General features: G+C 44.0%; 1 long non-coding RNA gene across 9 annotated transcripts in view; it reads right to left on the bottom strand.

The window, feature by feature from the left end:
- Nucleotides 1–18,138, bottom strand: part of LOC307181315 — a 2,020,778-nt gene that overhangs the window by 661,464 nt on the left and 1,341,176 nt on the right. The window contains exon 5 of one of the 9 annotated variants that reach the window (XR_013826424.1): nt 8,837–8,917. The exons of the other annotated variants lie outside the window; for them this stretch is intronic. This is a non-coding gene — a long non-coding RNA (uncharacterized lncRNA). Of the gene's footprint in view, nt 1–8,836; nt 8,918–18,138 lie in introns of those variants that run through there. 9 annotated transcript variants of the gene reach the window in all.

Raw genomic sequence — 18,138 nt, 5'->3', positions numbered from 1 at the left:
AGTTTTCCTCCCCTGGTACTCGGGTGCAACATTCCAGACGCTTTACTAACACTCTCCCCACTTGGAGAGTCAGTCCCTTTAACCTCCTGTTTGGCCCAGTTTGCAATTTCTGCGGAAGATGAACAGGAATAGCGAGAACCAATGAGAGGCTAGCTGTAGGTGTCTGGACGGGCAAATTTAACTCTCATTTCCCACCAGGAAGAGGAATTAACCAAAGGCTCAGCGTGCCGGGCCGGAACCAGATTAGGGCCTGAAGCCATCCTGCGGTGTTGCGGCCAGGTCACAAGAAATCGAGTTGAAGAAAGGAGCTCAGGGACACTGTAATTCACAAACCTGCAGAGTTATAAATGACAGCTATCGTCCAAAAATAGACTGAGGTAAGGCTGCCAAGAGGACTTGAAAGCGGGGCAGAATTGCAGGAAACCAATTTCAGAAGGTAGACTGGAATTGCATTGAAAGCATAGGAAAAGAGGCAGAACGTCCACAATGATGCACTTGGCCAAAAAGGGCGTATGCGTTTTTTCCTGAATATATTCAGGAAAAAACGCATACGCCCTTTTTGGCCAACCAAGCAAGCTTGCAAAGGAAATCTGCACTACAATGAAGTCTCACTTCCCCCCGGTCAAAAGGGCCATCTGAAAAAAGTGTAAAATCCAGAAATGCAACAGGCCATTGAGAACTGGGAGCCTTGTTATGCTGATGGGCGGGATGTAAATTGCCAACAACCACTCGGGAGAAGTGTATGGTGTTTCCTGAAACATCTAAAAAACAAAGCAACAGAACCTAGGGCACTTCCACTTATGGTCCTATAGCTTAGGGAAATTAAAATCAAAAAGACACAGCCACCCCAAAGTTTCGAACGGCTCTGTTTACAAGAACCTCGTTTACAGTACAAGTTCAACATCGCAGAAAGTGAAAAATGGATAAAGAAGTTGTGGTATTTACTTACAAAGCAATATCACTCAGCAATGAAATCTGTGTCATCAGGCCCTTAGCAGCACAATGAGTGGATTCAGGTATGATGATTCTAACTGAAATAAGTCACACAGAAAAAGAAACATCATAGGATATCAGTAATACACGGAATGGAAACTTGGCTACACAGGAACTGAATTACAGAACAGAACAGGGTCTCAAATTTAGAAAACCAACTTATTCTTGCTTAAGGGTAAAGGTGAGTTGGGGTGCTGCATAAAACCAGAGATTGAAATGAGCACAGATAAAGTTCCTTAAGCCAAATATGGAATAGACAAGAGCTACTCCTTGCTCAACGAAATGGACTCAACACCGCATATTAAACGCCTAAGAATGTACCTGACTTGTAAGTATCTTAAAACCTATGGATTGCCATGTCTCCGAAAGAGAATCAAGCATGTGTACAGGGGCATAAACGCAGCAGTGATAGGATTGGAGAGGTTCGGTGAGCAAATGAAGACCCTTTGAAGTCATATTGCATGGTACCCATTCCACGGGTTTCAACTACCCAGGTTTAAGGTATTCTTCCTTCAGCTAAAACATGCATGTGGAACCTAGAGTATGATCAACCATGTGATCGGGAGACATGTTCAAATATGTCTCAGTTTTCCTCCCCTGGTACTCGGGTGCAACATTCCAGACGCTTTACTAACACTCTCCCAACTTGGAGAGTCATTCCCTTTAACCTCCTGTTTGGCCCAGTTTGCAATTTCTGCGGAACATGAACAGGAATAGCGAGAAACAATGAGAGGCTAGCTGGAGGTGTCTGGACGGGCAAATTTAACTCTCATTTGCCACCAGGAAGAGGAATTAACCAAAGGCTCAGCGTGCCGTGCCGGAACCAGATTAGGGCCTGAAGCCATCCTGCGGTGTTGCGGCCAGGTCACAAGAAAGCGAGTTGAAGAAAGGAGCTCAGGGGCACTGTAATTCACAAACCTGCAGAGTTATAAATGACAGCTATCGTCCAAAAATAGACTGAAGTAAGGCTGCGAAGAGGACTTGAAAGCAGGGCAGAATTGCAGGAATCCGATTTCAGGAGGTAGACTGGAATTGCATTGAAAGCATAGGAAAAGAGGCAGAACGTCCACAATGATGCACTTGGCCAAAAAGGGCGTATGCGTTTTTTCCTGAATATATTCAGGAAAAAACGCATACGCCCTTTTTGGCCAACCAAGCAAGCTTGCAAAGGAAATCTGCACTACAATGAAGTCTCACTTCCCCCCGGTCAAAAGGGCCATCTGAAAATAGTGTAAAATCCAGAAAGGCAGGACAGGCCATGGAGAACTGGGAGCCTTGTTATGCTGATGGGCGGGATGTAAATTGCCAACAGACACTCGGGAGAAGTGTATGGTGTTTCCTGAAACATCTAAAAAACAAAGCAACAGAGCCTAGGGCAATGCCACTTATGGTCCTATAGCTTAGGGAAATTAAAATCAACAAGACACAGCCACCCCAAAGTTTGGGACGCCTGTGTTTACAAGAACCTCGTTTACAGTACAAGTTCAACATCGCAGAAAGTGAAAAATGGATAAAGAATTTGTGGTATTTACTTACAAAGCAATATCACTCAGCAATGAAATCTATGTCATCAGGCCCTTAGCAGCACAATGAGTGGATTCAGGTATGATGATTCTAACTGAAATAAGTCACACAGAAAAAGAAACATCATAAGATATCAGTAATACACGGAATGTAAACTTGGCTACACAGGAACTGAATTACAGAACAGAACAGGTTCTCAAATTTAGAAAACCAACTTATGCTTGCTTAAGGGTAAAGGTGAGTTGGGGTGCTGCATAAAACCAGAGATTGAAATGAGCACAGATAAAGTTCCTTAAGCCAAATATGGAATAGACAAGAGCTACTCCTTGCTCAACGAAATGGACTCAACACCGCATATTAAACGCCTAAGAATGTACCTGACTAGTAAGTATCTTAAAACCTATGGATTGCTATGTCTCCGAAAGAGAATCAAGCATGTGTACAGGGGCATTAACGCAGCAGTGATAGGATTGGAGAGGTTCGGTGAGCAAATGAAGACCCTTTGAAGTCATATTGCATGGTACCCATTACACGGGTCTCAACTCTCCAGGTTTAAGGTATTCTTCCTTCAGCTAAAACATGCATGTGGAACCCAAGTATGATCAACCATGTGAACGGGAGACGTGTTCAAATATGTCTCAGTTTTCCTCCCCTGGTACTCGGGTGCAACATTCCAGACGCTTTACTAACACTCTCCCCACTTGGAGAGTCAGTCCCTTTAACCTCCTGTTTGGCCCAGTTTGCAATTTCTGCGGAAGATGAACAGGAATAGCGAGAACCAATGAGAGGCTAGCTGAAGGTGTCTGGACGGGCAAATTTAACTCTCATTTCCCACCAGGAAGAGGAAATAACCAAAGGCTCATCGTGCCGTGCCGGAACCAGATTAGGGCCTGAAGCCATCCTGCGGTGTTGCGGCCAGGTCACAAGAAAGCAAGTTGAAGAAAGGAGCTCAGGGGCACTGTAATTCACAAACCTGCAGAGTTATAAATGACAGCTATCGTCCAAAAATAGACTGAAGTAAGGCTGCCAAGAGGACTTGAAAGCGGGGCAGAATTGCAGGAAACCGATTTCAGAAGGTAGATTGGAATTGCATTGAAAGCATAGGAAAAGAGGCAGAACGTCCACAATGATGCACTTGGCCAAAAAGGGCGTATGCGTTTTTTCCTGAATATATTCAGGAAAAAACGCATACGCCCTTTTTGGCCAACCAAGCAAGCTTGCAAAGGAAATCTGCACTACAATGAAGTCTCACTTCCCCCCGGTCAAAAGGGCCATCTGAAAAAAGTGTAAAATCCAGAAAGGCAGGACAGGCCATGGAGAACTGGGAGCCTTGTTATGCTGATGGGCGGGATGTAAATTGCCAACAGACACTCGGGAGAAGTGTATGGTGTTTCCTGAAACATCTAAAAAACAAAGCAACAGAGCCTAGGGCACTGCCACTTATGGTCCTATAGCTTAGGGAAATTAAAATCAAAAAGACACAGCCACCCCAAAGTTTGGGACGCCTCTGTTTACAAGAACCTCGTTTACAGTACAAGTTCAACATTGCAGAAAGTGAAAAATGGATAAAGAAGTTGTGGTATTTACTTACAAAGCAATATCACTCAGCAATGAAATCTATGTCATCAGGCCCTTAGCATCACAATGAGTGGATTCAGGTATGATGACTCTAACTGAAATAAGTCACACAGAAAAAGAAACATCATAAGATATCAGTAACACACGGAATGTAAACTTGGCTACACAGGAACTGAATTACAGAACAGAACAGGGTCTCAAATTTAGAAAACCAACTTATGCTTGCTTAAGGGTAAAGGTGAGTTGGGGTGCTGCATAAAACCAGAGATTGGAATGAGCACAGATAAAGTTCCTTAAGTCAAATATGGAATAGACAAGAGCTACTCCTTGCTCAACGAAATGGACTCAACACCGCATATTAAACGCCTAAGAATGTACCTGACTAGTAAGTATCGTAAAACCTATGGATTGCTATGTCTCCAAAAGAGAATCAAGCATGTGTACAGGGGCATAAACGCAGCAGTGATAGGATTGGAGAGGTTCGGTGAGCAAATGAAGACCCTTTGAAGTCATATTGCATGGTACCCATTCCACGGGTCTCAACTCTCCAGGTTTAAGGTATTCTTCCTTCAGCTAAAACATGCATGTGGAACCCAAGTATGATCAACCATGTGAACGGGAGACGTGTTCAAATATGTCTCAGTTTTCCTCCCCTGGTACTCGGGTGCAACATTCCAGACGCTTTACTAACACTCTCCCCACTTGGAGAGTCAGCGCCTTTAACCTCCTGTTTGGCCCAGTTTGCAATTTCTGCGGAAGATGAACAGGAATAGCGAGAACCAATGAGAGGCTAGCTGGAGGTGTCTGGACGGGCAAATTTAACTCTCATTTCCCACCAGGAAGAGGAAATAACCAAAGGCTCAGCGTGCCGTACCGGAACCAGATTAGGGCCTGAAGCCATCCTGCGGTGTTGCGGCCAGCTCAAAAGAAAGCGAGTTGAAGAAAGGAGCTCAGGGGCACTGTAATTCACAAACCTGCAGAGTTATAAATGACAGCTATCGTCCAAAAATAGACTGAAGTAAGGCTGCCAAGAGGACTTGAAAGTGGGGCAGAATTGCAGGAAACCGATTTCAGGAGGTAGACTGGAATTGCATTGAAAGCATAGGAAAAGAGGCAGAACGTCCACAATGATGCACTTGGCCAAAAAGGGCGTATGCGTTTTTTCCTGAATATATTCAGGAAAAAACGCATACGCCCTTTTTGGCCAACCAAGCAAGCTTGCAAAGGAAATCTGCACTACAATGAAGTCTCACTTCCCCCCGGTCAAAAGGGCCATCTGAAAAAAGTGTAAAATCCAGAAAGGCAACAGGCCATTGAGAACTGGGAGCCTTGTTATGCTGATGGGCGGGATGTAAATTGCCAACAGACACTCGGGAGAAGTGTATGGTGTTTCCTGAAACATCTAAAAAACAAAGCAACAGAGCCTAGGGCACTGCCACTTATGGTCCTATAGCTTAGGGAAATTAAAATCAAAAAGACACAGCCACCCCAAAGTTTGGGACGCCTGTGTTTACAAGAACCTCGTTTACAGTACAAGTTCAACATCGCAGAAAGTGAAAAATGGATAAAGAAGTTGTGGTATTTACTTACAAAGCAATATCACTCAGCAATGAAATCTATGTCAACAGGCCCTTTGCATCACAATGAGTGGATTCAGGTATGATGATTCTAACTGAAATAAGTCACACAGAAAAAGAAACATCATAAGATATCAGTAATACACGGAATGTAAACTTGGCTACACAGGAACTGAATTACAGAACAGAACAGGGTCTCAAATTTAGAAAACCAACTTATGCTTGCTTAAGGGGAAAGGTGAGTTGGGGTGCTGCATAAAACCAGAGATTGAAATGAGCACAGATAAAGTTCCTTAAGTCAAATATGAAATAGACAAGAGCTATTCCTTGCTCAACGAAATGGGCTCAACACCGCATATTAAACGCCTAAGAATGTACCTGACTAGTAAGTATCGTAAAACCTATGGATTGCTATGTCTCCAAAAGAGAATCAAGCATGTGTACAGGGGCATAAACACAGCAGTGATAGGATTGGAGAGGTTCGGTGAGCAAATGAAGACCCTTTGAAGTCATATTGCATGGTACCCATTACACGGGTCTCAACTCTCCAGCTTTAAGGTATTCTTCCTTCAGCTAAAACATGCATGTGGAACCCAAGTATGATCAACCATGTGAACTGGAGACGTGTTCAAATATGTCTCAGTTTTCCTCCCCTGGTACTCGGGTGCAACATTCCAGACGCTTTACTAACACTCTCCCCACTTGGAGAGTCAGCGCCTTTAACCTCCTGTTTGGCCCAGTTTGCAATTTCTGCGGAAGATGAACAGGAATAGCGAGAACCAATGAGAGGCTAGCTGGAGGTGTCTGGACGGGCAAATTTAACTCTCATTTCCCACCAGGAAGAGGAATTAACCAAAGGCTCAGCATGCCAGGCCGGAACCAGATTAGGGCCTGAAGCCATCCTGCGGTGTTGCGGCCAGGTCACAAGAAAGCGAGTTGAAGAAAGGAGCTCAGGGGCACTGTAATTCACAAACCTGCAGAGTTATAAATGACAGCTATCGTCCAAAAATAGACTGAAGTAAGGCTGCCAAGAGGACTTGAAAGCGGGGCAGAATTGCAGGAAACCGATTTCAGGAGGTAGACTGGAATTGCATTGAAAGCATAGGAAAAGAGGCAGAATGTCCACAATGATGCACTTGGCCAAAAAGGGCGTATGCGTTTTTTCCTGAATATATTCAGGAAAAAACGCATACGCCCTTTTTGGCCAACCAAGCAAGCTTGCAAAGGAAATCTGCACTACAATGAAGTCTCACTTCCCCCCGGTCAAAAGGGCCATCTGAAAAAAGTGTAAAATCCAGAAAGGCAACAGGCCATTGAGAACTGGGAACCTTGTTATGCTGATGGGCGGGATGTAAATTGCCAACAGACACTTGGGAGAAGTGTATGGTGTTTCCTGAAACATCTAAAAAACAAAGCAACAGAGCCTAGGGCACTTCCACTTATGGTCCTATAGCTTAGGGAAATTAAAATCAAAAAGACACAGCCACCCCAAAGTTTGGAACGGCTCTGTTTACAAGAACCTCGTTTACAGTACAAGTTCAACATCGCAGAAAGTGAAAAATGGATAAAGAAGTTGTGGTATTTACTTACAAAGCAATATCACTCAGCAATGAAATCTATGTCATCAGGCCCTTTGCATCACAATGAGTGGATTCAGGTATGATGATTCTAACTGAAATAAGTCACACAGAAAAAGAAACATCATAAGATATCAGTAATACACGGAATGTAAACTTGGCTACACAGGAACTGAATTACAGAACAGAACAGGGTCTCAAATTTAGAAAACCAACTTATGCTTGCTTAAGGGTAAAGGTGAGTTGGGGTGCTACATAAAACCAGAGATTGAAATGAGCACAGATAAAGTTCCTTAAGTCAAATATGAAATAGACAAGAGCTACTCCTTGCTCAACGAAATGGACTCAACACCGCATATTAAACGCCTAAGAATGTACCTGACTAGTAAGTATCGTAAAACCTATGGATTGCTATGTCTCCAAAAGAGAATCAAGCATGTGTACAGGGGCATAAACGCAGCAGTGATAGGATTGGAGAGGTTCGGTGAGCAAATGAAGACCCTTTGAAGTCATATTGCATGGTACCCATTCCACGGGTTTCAACTACCCAGGTTTAAGGTATTCTTCCTTCAGCTAAAACATGCATGTGGAACCCAAGTATGATCAACCATGTGAACGGGAGACGTGTTCAAATATGTCTCAGTTTTCCTCCCCTGGTACTCGGGTGCAACATTCCAGACGCTTTACTAACACTCTCCCCACTTGGAGAGTCAGCGCCTTTAACCTCCTGTTTGGCTCAGTTTGCAATTTCTGCGGAAGATGAACAGGAATAGCGAGAACCAATGAGAGGCTAGCTGGAGGTGTCTAGACGGGCAAATTTAACTCTCATTTCCCACCAGGAAGAGGAATTAACCAAAGGCTCAGCATGCCGGGCCGGAACCAGATTAGGGCCTGAAGCCATCCTGCGGTGTTGCGGCCAGGTCACAAGAAAGCGAGTTGAAGAAAGGAGCTCAGGGGCACTGTAATTCACAAACCTGCAGAGTTATAAATGACAGCTATCGTCCAAAAATAGACTGAAGTAAGGCTGCCAAGAGGACTTGAAAGCGGGGCAGAATTGCAGGAAACCGATTTCAGGAGGTAGACTGGAATTGCATTGAAAGCATAGGAAAAGAGGCAGAACGTCCACAATGATGCACTTGGCCAAAAAGGGCGTATGCGTTTTTTCATGAATATATTCAGGAAAAAACGCATACGCCCTTTTTGGCCAACCAAGCAAGCTTGCAAAGGAAATCTGCACTACAATGAAGTCTCACTTCCCCCCGGTCAAAAGGGCCATCTGAAAAAAGTGTAAAATCCAGAAAGGCAACAGGCCATTGAGAACTGGGAACCTTGTTATGCTGATGGGCGGGATGTAAATTGCCAACAGACACTCGGGAGAAGTGTATGGTGTTTCCTGAAACATCTAAAAAACAAAGCAACAGAGCCTAGGGCAGTTCCACTTATGGTCCTATAGGTTAGGGAAATTAAAATCAAAAAGACACAGCCACCCCAAAGTTTGGAATGGCTCTGTTTACAAGAACCTCGTTTACAGTACAAGTTCAACATCGCAGAAAGTGAAAAATGGATAAAGAAGTTGTGGTATTCACTTACAAAGCAATATCACTCAGCAATGAAATCTATGTCAACAGGCCCTTAGCAGCACAATGAGTGGATTCAGGTATGATGATTCTAACTGAAATAAGTCACACAGAAAAAGAAACATCATAAGATATCAGTAATACACGGAATGGAAACTTGGCTACACAGGAACTGAATTACAGAACAGAACAGGGTCTCAAATTTAGAAAAACAACTTATGCTTGCTTAAGGGTAAAGGTGAGTTGGGGTGCTGCATAAAACCAGAGATTGGAATGAGCACAGATAAAGTTCCTTAAGCCAAATATGGAATAGACAAGAGCTACTCCTTGCTCAACGAAATGGACTCAACACCGCATATTAAACGCCTAAGAATGTACCTGACTAGTAAGTATCGTAAAACCTATGGATTGCTATGTCTCCAAAAGAGAATCAAGCATGTGTACAGGGGCATAAACGCAGCAGTGATAGGATTGGAGAGGTTCGGTGAGCAAATGAAGACCCTTTGAAGTCATATTGCATGGTACCCATTCCACGGGTCTCAACTCTCCAGGTTTAAGGTATTCTTCCTTCAGCTAAAACATGCATGTGGAACCCAAGTATGATCAACCATGTGAACGGGAGACGTGTTCAAATATGTCTCAGTTTTCCTCCCCTGGTACTCGGGTGCAACATTCCAGACGCTTTACTAACACTCTCCCCACTTGGAGAGTCAGCGCCTTTAACCTCCTGTTTGGCCCAGTTTGCAATTTCTGCGGAAGATGAACAGGAATAGCGAGAACCAATGAGAGGCTAGCTGGAGGTGTCTGGACGGGCAAATTTAACTCTCATTTCCCACCAGGAAGAGGAAATAACCAAAGGCTCAGCGTGCCGTGCCGGAACCAGATTAGGGCCTGAAGCCATCCTGCGGTGTTGCGGCCAGGTCACAAGAAAGCAAGTTGAAGAAAGGAGCTCAGGGGCACTGTAATTCACAAACCTGCAGAGTTATAAATGACAGCTATCGTCCAAAAATAGACTGAAGTAAGGCTGCCAAGAGGACTTGAAAGCGGGGCAGAATTGCAGGAAACCGATTTCAGGAGGTAGACTGGAATTGCATTGAAAGCATAGGAAAAGAGGCAGAACGTCCACAATGATGCACTTGGCCAAAAAGGGCGTATGCGTTTTTTCCTGAATATATTCAGGAAAAAACGCATACGCCCTTTTTGGCCAACCAAGCAAGCTTGCAAAGGAAATCTGCACTACAATGAAGTCTCACTTCCCCCCAGTCAAAAGGGCCATCTGAAAAAAGTGTAAAATCCAGAAAGGCAGGACAGGCCATGGAGAACTGGGAGCCTTGTTATGCTGATGGGCGGGATGTAAATTGCCAACAACCACTCGGGAGAAGTGTATGGTGTTTCCTGAGACATCTAAAAAAGAAAGCAACAGAACCTAGGGCACTTCCACTTATGGTCATATAGCTTAGGGAAATTAAAATCAAAAAGACACAGCCACCCCAAAGTTTGGAACGGCTCTGTTTACAAGAACCTCGTTTACAGTACAAGTTCAACATCGCAGAAAGTGAAAAATGGATAAAGAAGTTGTGATATGTACTTACAAAGCAATATCACTCAGCAATGAAATCTGTGTCATCAGGCCCTTAGCAGCACAATGAGTGGATTCAGGTATGATGATTCTAACTGAAGTAAGTCATACAGAAAAAGAAACATCATAAGATATCAGTAATACACGGAATGTAAACTTGGCTACACAGGAACTGAATTACAGAACAGAATAGGGTCTCAAATTTAGAAAACCAACTTATGCTTGCTTAAGGGTAAAGGTGAGTTGGGGTGCTGCATAAAACCAGAGATTGAAATGAGCACAGATAAAGTTCCTTAAGTCAAATATGGAATAGACAAGAGCTACTCCTTGCTCAACGAAATGGACTCAACACCGCATATTAAACGCCTAAGAATGTACCTGACTAGTAAGTATCTTAAAACCTATGGATTGCTATGTCTCCGAAAGAGAATCAAGCATGTGTACAGGGGCATAAACGCAGCAGTGATAGGATTGGAGAGGTTCGGTGAGCAAATGAAGACCCTTTGAAGTCATATTGCATGGTACCCATTACACGGGTCTTAACTCTCCAGGTTTAAGGTATTCTTCCTTCAGCTAAAACATGCATGTGGAACCCAAGTATGATCAACAATGTGAACGGGAGACGTGTTCAAATATGTCTCAGTTTTCCTCCCTTGGTACTCGGGTGCAACATTCCAGACGCTTTACTAACACTCTCCCCACTTGGAGAGTCAGCGCCTTTAACCTCCTGTTTGGCCCAGTTTGCAATTTCTGCGGAAGATGAACAGGAATAGCGAGAACCAATGAGAGACTAGCTGGAGGTGTCTGGACGGGCAAATTTAACTCTCATTTCCCACCAGGAAAAGGAAATAACCAAAGGCTCAGCGTGCCGTGCCGGAACCAGATTAGGGCCTGAAGCCATCCTGCGGTGTTGCGGCCAGGTCACAAAAAAGCAAGTTGAAGAAAGGAGCTCAGGGGCACTGTAATTCACAAACCTGCAGAGTTATAAATGACAGCTATCGTCCAAAAATAGACTGAAGTAAGGCTGCCAAGAGGACTTGAAAGCGGGGCAGAATTGCAGGAAACCGATTTCAGGAGGTAGACTGGAATTGCATTGAAAGCATAGGAAAAGAGGCAGAACGTCCACAATGATGCACTTGGCCAAAAAGGGCGTATGCGTTTTTTCCTGAATATATTCAGGAAAAAACGCATACGCCCTTTTTGGCCAACCAAGCAAGCTTGCAAAGGAAATCTGCACTACAATGAAGTCTCACTTCCCCCCGGTCAAAAGGGCCATCTGAAAAAAGTGTAAAATCCAGAAAGGCAGGACAGGCCATGGAGAACTGGGAGCCTTGTTATGCTGATGGGCGGGATGTAAATTGCCAACAGACACTTGGGAGAAGTGTATGGTGTTTCCTGAAACATCTAAAAAACAAAGCAACAGAGCCTAGGGCACTTCCACTTATGGTCCTATAGCTTAGGAAAATTAAAATCAAAAAGACACAGCCACCCCAAAGTTTGGAACAGCTCTGTTTACAAGAACCTCGTTTACAGTACAAGTTCAACATCACAGAAAGTGAAAAATGGATAAAGAACTTGTGGTACTTACGTACAATGCAGTATCACTCAGCAATGAAATCTATGTCATCAGGCCCGTAGCAGCATAATGAGTAGATTCAGGTACGATGATTCTAACTGAAATAAGTCACACAGAAAAAGAAACATCATAAGATATCACTAATACACGGAACGTAAACTTGGCTACACAGGAACTGAATTCCAAAACAGAAAAGGTTCTCAAATTTAGAAAACCAACTTATGCTTGCTTAAGGGGAAAGGTGAGTTGGGTTGCTGCATAAAACCAGAGATTGAAATGAGCACAGATAAAGTTCCTTAAGCCAAATATGGAATAGACAAGAGCTACTCCTTGCTCAACGAAATGGACTCAACACCGCATATTAAACGCCTAAGGATGTACCTGACTAGTAAGTATCTTAAAACCTATGGATTGCTATGTCTCCGAAAGAGAATCAAGCATGTGTACAGGGGCATAAACACAGCAGGGATAGGATTGGAGAGGTTCGGTGAGCAAATGAAGACCCTTTGAAGTCATATTGCATGGTACCCATTCCACGGGTTTCAACTACCCAGGTTTTAGGTATTCTTCCTTCAGCTAAAACATGCATGTGGAACCCAGAGTATGATCAACCATGTGATCGGGAGACGTGTTCAAATATGTCTCAGTTTTCCTCCCCTGGTACTCGGGTGCAACATTCCAGACGCTTTACTAACACTCTCCCCACTTGGAGAGTCAGCGCCTTTAACCTCCTGTTTGGCCCAGTTTGCAATTTCTGTGGAAGATGAACAGGAATAGCGAGAACCAATGAGAGGCTAGCTGGAGGTGTCTGGACGGGCAAATTTAACTCTCATTTCCCACCAGGAAGAGGAAATAACCAAAGGCTCAGCATGCCGGGCCGGAACCAGATTAGGGCCTGAAGCCATCCTGCGGTGTTGCGGCCAGGTCACAAGAAAGCGAGTTGAAGAAAGGAGCTCAGGGGCACTGTAATTCACAAACCTGCAGAGTTATAAATGACAGCTATCGTCCAAAAATAGACTGAAGTAAGGCTGCCAAGAGGACTTGAAAGCGGGGCAGAATTGCAGGAAACCGATTTCAGGAGGTAGACTGGAATTGCATTGAAAGCATAGGAAAAGAGGCAGAACGTCCACAATGATGCACTTGGCCAAAAAGGGCGTATGCGTTTTTTCCTGAATATATTCAGGAAAAAACGCATACGCCCTTTTTGGCCAACCAAGCAAGCTTGCAAAGGAAATCTGCACTACAATGAAGTCTCACTTCCCCCCGGTCAAAAGGGCCATCTGAAAAAAGTGTAAAATCCAGAAAGGCAGGACAGGCCATGGAGAACTGGGAGCCTTGTTATGCTGATGGGCGGGATGTAAATTGCCAACAACCACTCGGGAGAAGTGTATGGTGTTTCCTGAAACATCTAAAAAACAAAGCAACAGAGCCTAGGGCACTTCCACTTATGTTCCTATAGCTTAGGGAAATTAAAATCAAAAACACACAGCCACCCCAAAGGTTGGGACGCCTCCGTTTACAAGAACCTCGTTTACCATACAAGTGCAATATCACAGAAAGTGAAAAATGGATAAAGAACTTGTGGTACTTACGTACAATGCAGTATCACTCAGCAATGAAATCTATGTCATCAGGCCCGTAGCAGCATAATGAGTGGATTCAGGTACGATGATTCTAACTGAAATAAGTCACACAGAAAAAGAAACATCATAAGATATCAGTAATACACGGAATGTAAACTTGGCTACACAGGAACTGAATTACAGAACAGAACAGGGTCTCAAATTTAGAAAACCAACTTATGCTTGCTTAAGGGGAAAGGTGAGTTGGGGTGCTGCATAAAACCAGAGATTGAAATGAGCACAGATAAAGTTCCTTAAGTCAAATATGGAATAGACAAGAGCTACTCCTTGCTCAACGAAATGGACTCAACACCGCATATTAAACGCCTAAGAATGTAACTGACTAGTAAGTATCTTAAAACCTATGGATTGCTATGTCTCCGAAAGAGAATCAAGCATGTGTACAGGGGCATAAACGCAGCAGTGATAGGATTGGAGAGGTTCGGTGAGCAAATGAAGACCCTTTGAAGTCATATTGCATGGTACCCATTACACGGGTCTTAACTCTCCAGGTTTAAGGTATTCTTCCTTCAGCTAAATCATGCATGTGGAACCCAAGTATGATCAACCATGTGAACGGGAGACGTGTTCAAATATGTCTCAGTTTTCCTCCGCTGGTACTCGGGTGCAACATTCCAGACGCTTTACTAACACTCTCCCGACTTGGAGAGTCAGTCCCTTTAACCTCCTGTTTGGCCCAGTTTCCAATTTCTGCGGAAGATGAACAGGAATAGCGAGAACCAATGAGAGGCTAGCTGGAGGTGTCTGGACGGGCAAATTTAACTCTCATTTCCCACCAGGAAGAGGAATTAACCAAAGGCTCAGCATGCCGGGCCGGAACCAGATTAGGGCCTGAAGCCATCCTGCGGTGTTGCGGCCAGATCACAAGAAAGCGAGTTGAAGAAAGGAGCTCAGGGGCACTGTAATTCACAAACCTGCAGAGTTATAAATGACAGCTATCGTCCAAAAATAGACTGAAGTAAGGCTGCCAAGAGGACTTGAAAGTGGGGCAAAATTGCAGGAAACCGATTTCAGGAGGTAGACTGGAATTGCATTGAAAGCATAGGAAAAGAGGCAGAACGTCCACAATGATGCACTTGGCCAAAAAGGGCGTATGCGTTTTTTCCTGAATATATTCAGGAAAAAACGCATACGCCCTTTTTGGCCAACCAAGCAAGCTTGCAAAGGAAATCTGCACTACAATGAAGTCTCACTTCCCCCCGGTCAAAAGGGCCATCTGAAAAAAGTGTAAAATCCAGAAAGGCAGGACAGGCCATGGAGAACTGGGAGCCTTGTTATGCTGATGGGCGGGATGTAAATTGCCAACAAACACTCGGGAGAAGTGTATGGTGTTTCCTGAAACATCTAAAAAACAAAGCAACAGAGCCTAGGGCACTGCCACTTATGGTCCTATAGCTTAGGGAAATTAAAATCAAAAAGACACAGCCACCCCAAAGTTTGGGACGCCTCTGTTTACAAGAACTTCGTTTACAGTACAAGTTCAACATCACAGAAAGTGAAAAAAGGATAAAGAAGTTGTGGTATTTACTTACAAAGCAATATCACTCCGCAATGAAATCTATGTCATCAGGCCCTTAGCATCACAATGAGTGGATTCAGGTATGATGATTCTAACTGAAATAAGTCACACAGAAAAAGAAACATCATAAGATATCAGTAATACACGGAATGTAAACTTGGCTACACAGAAACTGAATTACAGAACAGAACAGGGTCTCAAATTTAGAAAACCAACTTATGCTTGCTTAAGGGTAAAGGTGAGTTGGGGTGCTGCATAAAACCAGAGATTGAAATGAGCACAGATAAAGTTCCTTAAGTCAAATATGGAATAGACAAGAGCTACTCCTTGCTCAACGAAATGGACTCAACACCGCATATTAAACACCTAAGAATGTACCTGACTAGTAAGTATCTTAAAACCTATGGATTGCTATGTCTCCGAAAGAGAATCAAGCATGTGTACAGGGGCATAAACGCAGCAGTGATAGGATTGGAGAGGTTCGGTGAGCAAATGAAGACCCTTTGAAGTCATATTGCATGGTACCCATTACACGGGTCTCAACTCTCCAGGTTTAAGGTATTCTTCCTTCAGCTAAAACATGCATGTGGAACCCAGAGTATGATCAACCATGTGAACGGGAGATGTGTTCAAATATGTCTCAGTTTTCCTCCCCTGGTACTCGGGTGCAACATTCCAGACGCTTTACTAACACTCTCCCCACTTGGAGAGTCAGCGCCTTTAACCTCCTGTTTGGCCCAGTTTGCAATTTCTGCGGAAGATGAACAGGAATAGCGAGAACCAATGAGAGGCTAGCTGGAGGTGTCTGAACGGGCAAATTTAACTCTCATTTCCCACCAGGAAGAGGAATTAACCAAAGGCTCAGCATGCCGGGCCGGAACCAGATTAGGGCCTGAAGCCATCCTGCGGTGTTGCGGCCAGGTCACAAGAAAGCGAGTTGAAGAAAGGAGCTCAGGGGCACTGTAATTCACAAACCTGCAGAGTTATAAATGACAGCTATCGTCCAAAAATATACTGAAGTAAGGCTGCCAAGAGGACTTGAAAGCGGGGCAGAATTGCAGGAAACCGATTTCAGGAGGTAGACTGGAATTGCATTGAAAGCATAGGAAAAGAGGCAGAACGTCCACAATGATGCACTTGGCCAAAAAGGGCGTATGCGTTTTTTCCTGAATATATTCAGGAAAAAACGCATACGCCCTTTTTGGCCAACCAAGCAAGCTTGCAAAGGAAATCTGCACTACAATGAAGTCTCACTTCCCCCCGGTCAAAAGGGCCATCTGAAAAAAGTGTAAAATCCAGAAAGGCAGGACAGGCCATGGAGAACTGGGAGCCTTGTTATGCTGATGGGCGGGATGTAAATTGCCAAGAACCACTCGGGAGAAGTGTATGGTGTTTCCTGAAACATCTAAAAAACAAAGCAACAGAACCTAGGGCACTTCCACTTATGGTCCTATAGCTTAGGGAAATTAAAATCAAAAAGACACAGCCACCCCAAAGTTTGGAACGGCTCTGTTTACAAGAACCTCGTTTACAGTACAAGTTCAACATCGCAGAAAGTGAAAAATGGATAAAGAAGTTGTGGTATTTACTTACAAAGCAATATCACTCAGCAATGAAATCTGTGTCATCAGGCCCTTAGCAGCACAATGAGTGGATTCAGGTATGATGATTCTAACTGAAATAAGTCACACAGAAAAAGAAACATCATAAGATATCAGTAATACACGGAATGTAAACTTGGCTACACAGGAACTGAATTACAGAACAGAACAGGGTCTCAAATTTAGAAAACCAACTTATTCTTGCTTAAGGGGAAAGGTGAGTTGGGGTGCTGCATAAAACCAGAGATTGAAATGAGCACAGATAAAGTTCCTTAAGCCAAATATGGAATAGACAAGAGCTACTCCTTGCTCAACGAAATGGACTCAACACCCCATATTAAACGCCTAAGAATGTACCTGACTAGTAAGTATCTTAAAACCTATGGATTGCTATGTCTCCGAAAGAGAATCAAGCATGTGTACAGGGGCATAAACGCAGCAGTGATAGGATTGGAGAGGTTCGGTGAGCAAATGAAGACCCTTTGAAGTCATATTGCATGGTACCCATTCCACGGGTTTCAACTACCCAGGTTTAAGGTATTCTTCCTTCAGCTAAAACATGCATGTGGAACCTACAGTATGATCAACCATGTGATCAGGAGACGTGTTCAAATATGTCTCAGTTTTCCTCCGCTGGTACTCGGGTGCAACATTCCAGACGCTTTACTAACACTCTCCCCACTTGGAGCGTCAGTCCCTTTAACCTCCTGTTTGGCCCAGTTTGCAATTTCTGCGGAAGATGAACAGGAATAGCGAGAACCAATGAGAGGCTAGCTGGAGGTGTCTGAACGGGCAAATTTAACTCTCATTTCCCACCAGGAAGAGGAATTAACCAAAGGCTCAGCATGCCGGGCCGGAACCAGATTAGGGCCTGAAGCCATCCTGCGGTGTTGCGGCCAGGTCACAAGAAAGCGAGTTGAAGAAAGGAGCTCAGGGGCACTGTAATTCACAAACCTGCAGAGTTATAAATGACAGCTATCGTCCAAAAATAGACTGAAGTAAGGCTGCCAAGAGGACTTGAAAGCGGGGCAGAATTGCAGGAAACCGATTTCAGGAGGTAGACTGGAATTGCATTGAAAGCATAAGAAAAGAGGCAGAACGTCCACAATGATGCACTTGGCCAAAAAGTGCGTATGCGTTTTTTCCTGAATATATTCAGGAAAAAACGCATACGCCCTTTTTGGCCAACCAAGCAAGCTTGCAAAGGAAATCTGCACTACAATGAAGTCTCACTTCCCCCCGGTCAAAAGGGCCATCTGAAAAAAGTGTAAAATCCAGAAAGGCAGGACAGGCCATGGAGAACTGGGAGCCTTGTTATGCTGATGGGCGGGATGTAAATTGCCAAGAACCACTCGGGAGAAGTGTATGGTGTTTCCTGAAACATCTAAAAAACA

Source organism: Stenella coeruleoalba (assembly GCF_951394435.1).
Source record: "Stenella coeruleoalba genome assembly, contig: scaffold_49, whole genome shotgun sequence".
Lineage (NCBI taxonomy): Eukaryota > Metazoa > Chordata > Mammalia > Artiodactyla > Delphinidae > Stenella > Stenella coeruleoalba.
The sequence above is the reverse complement of the archived record's forward strand: the minus strand, read 5'-3'. Positions and strand labels throughout refer to the sequence as shown.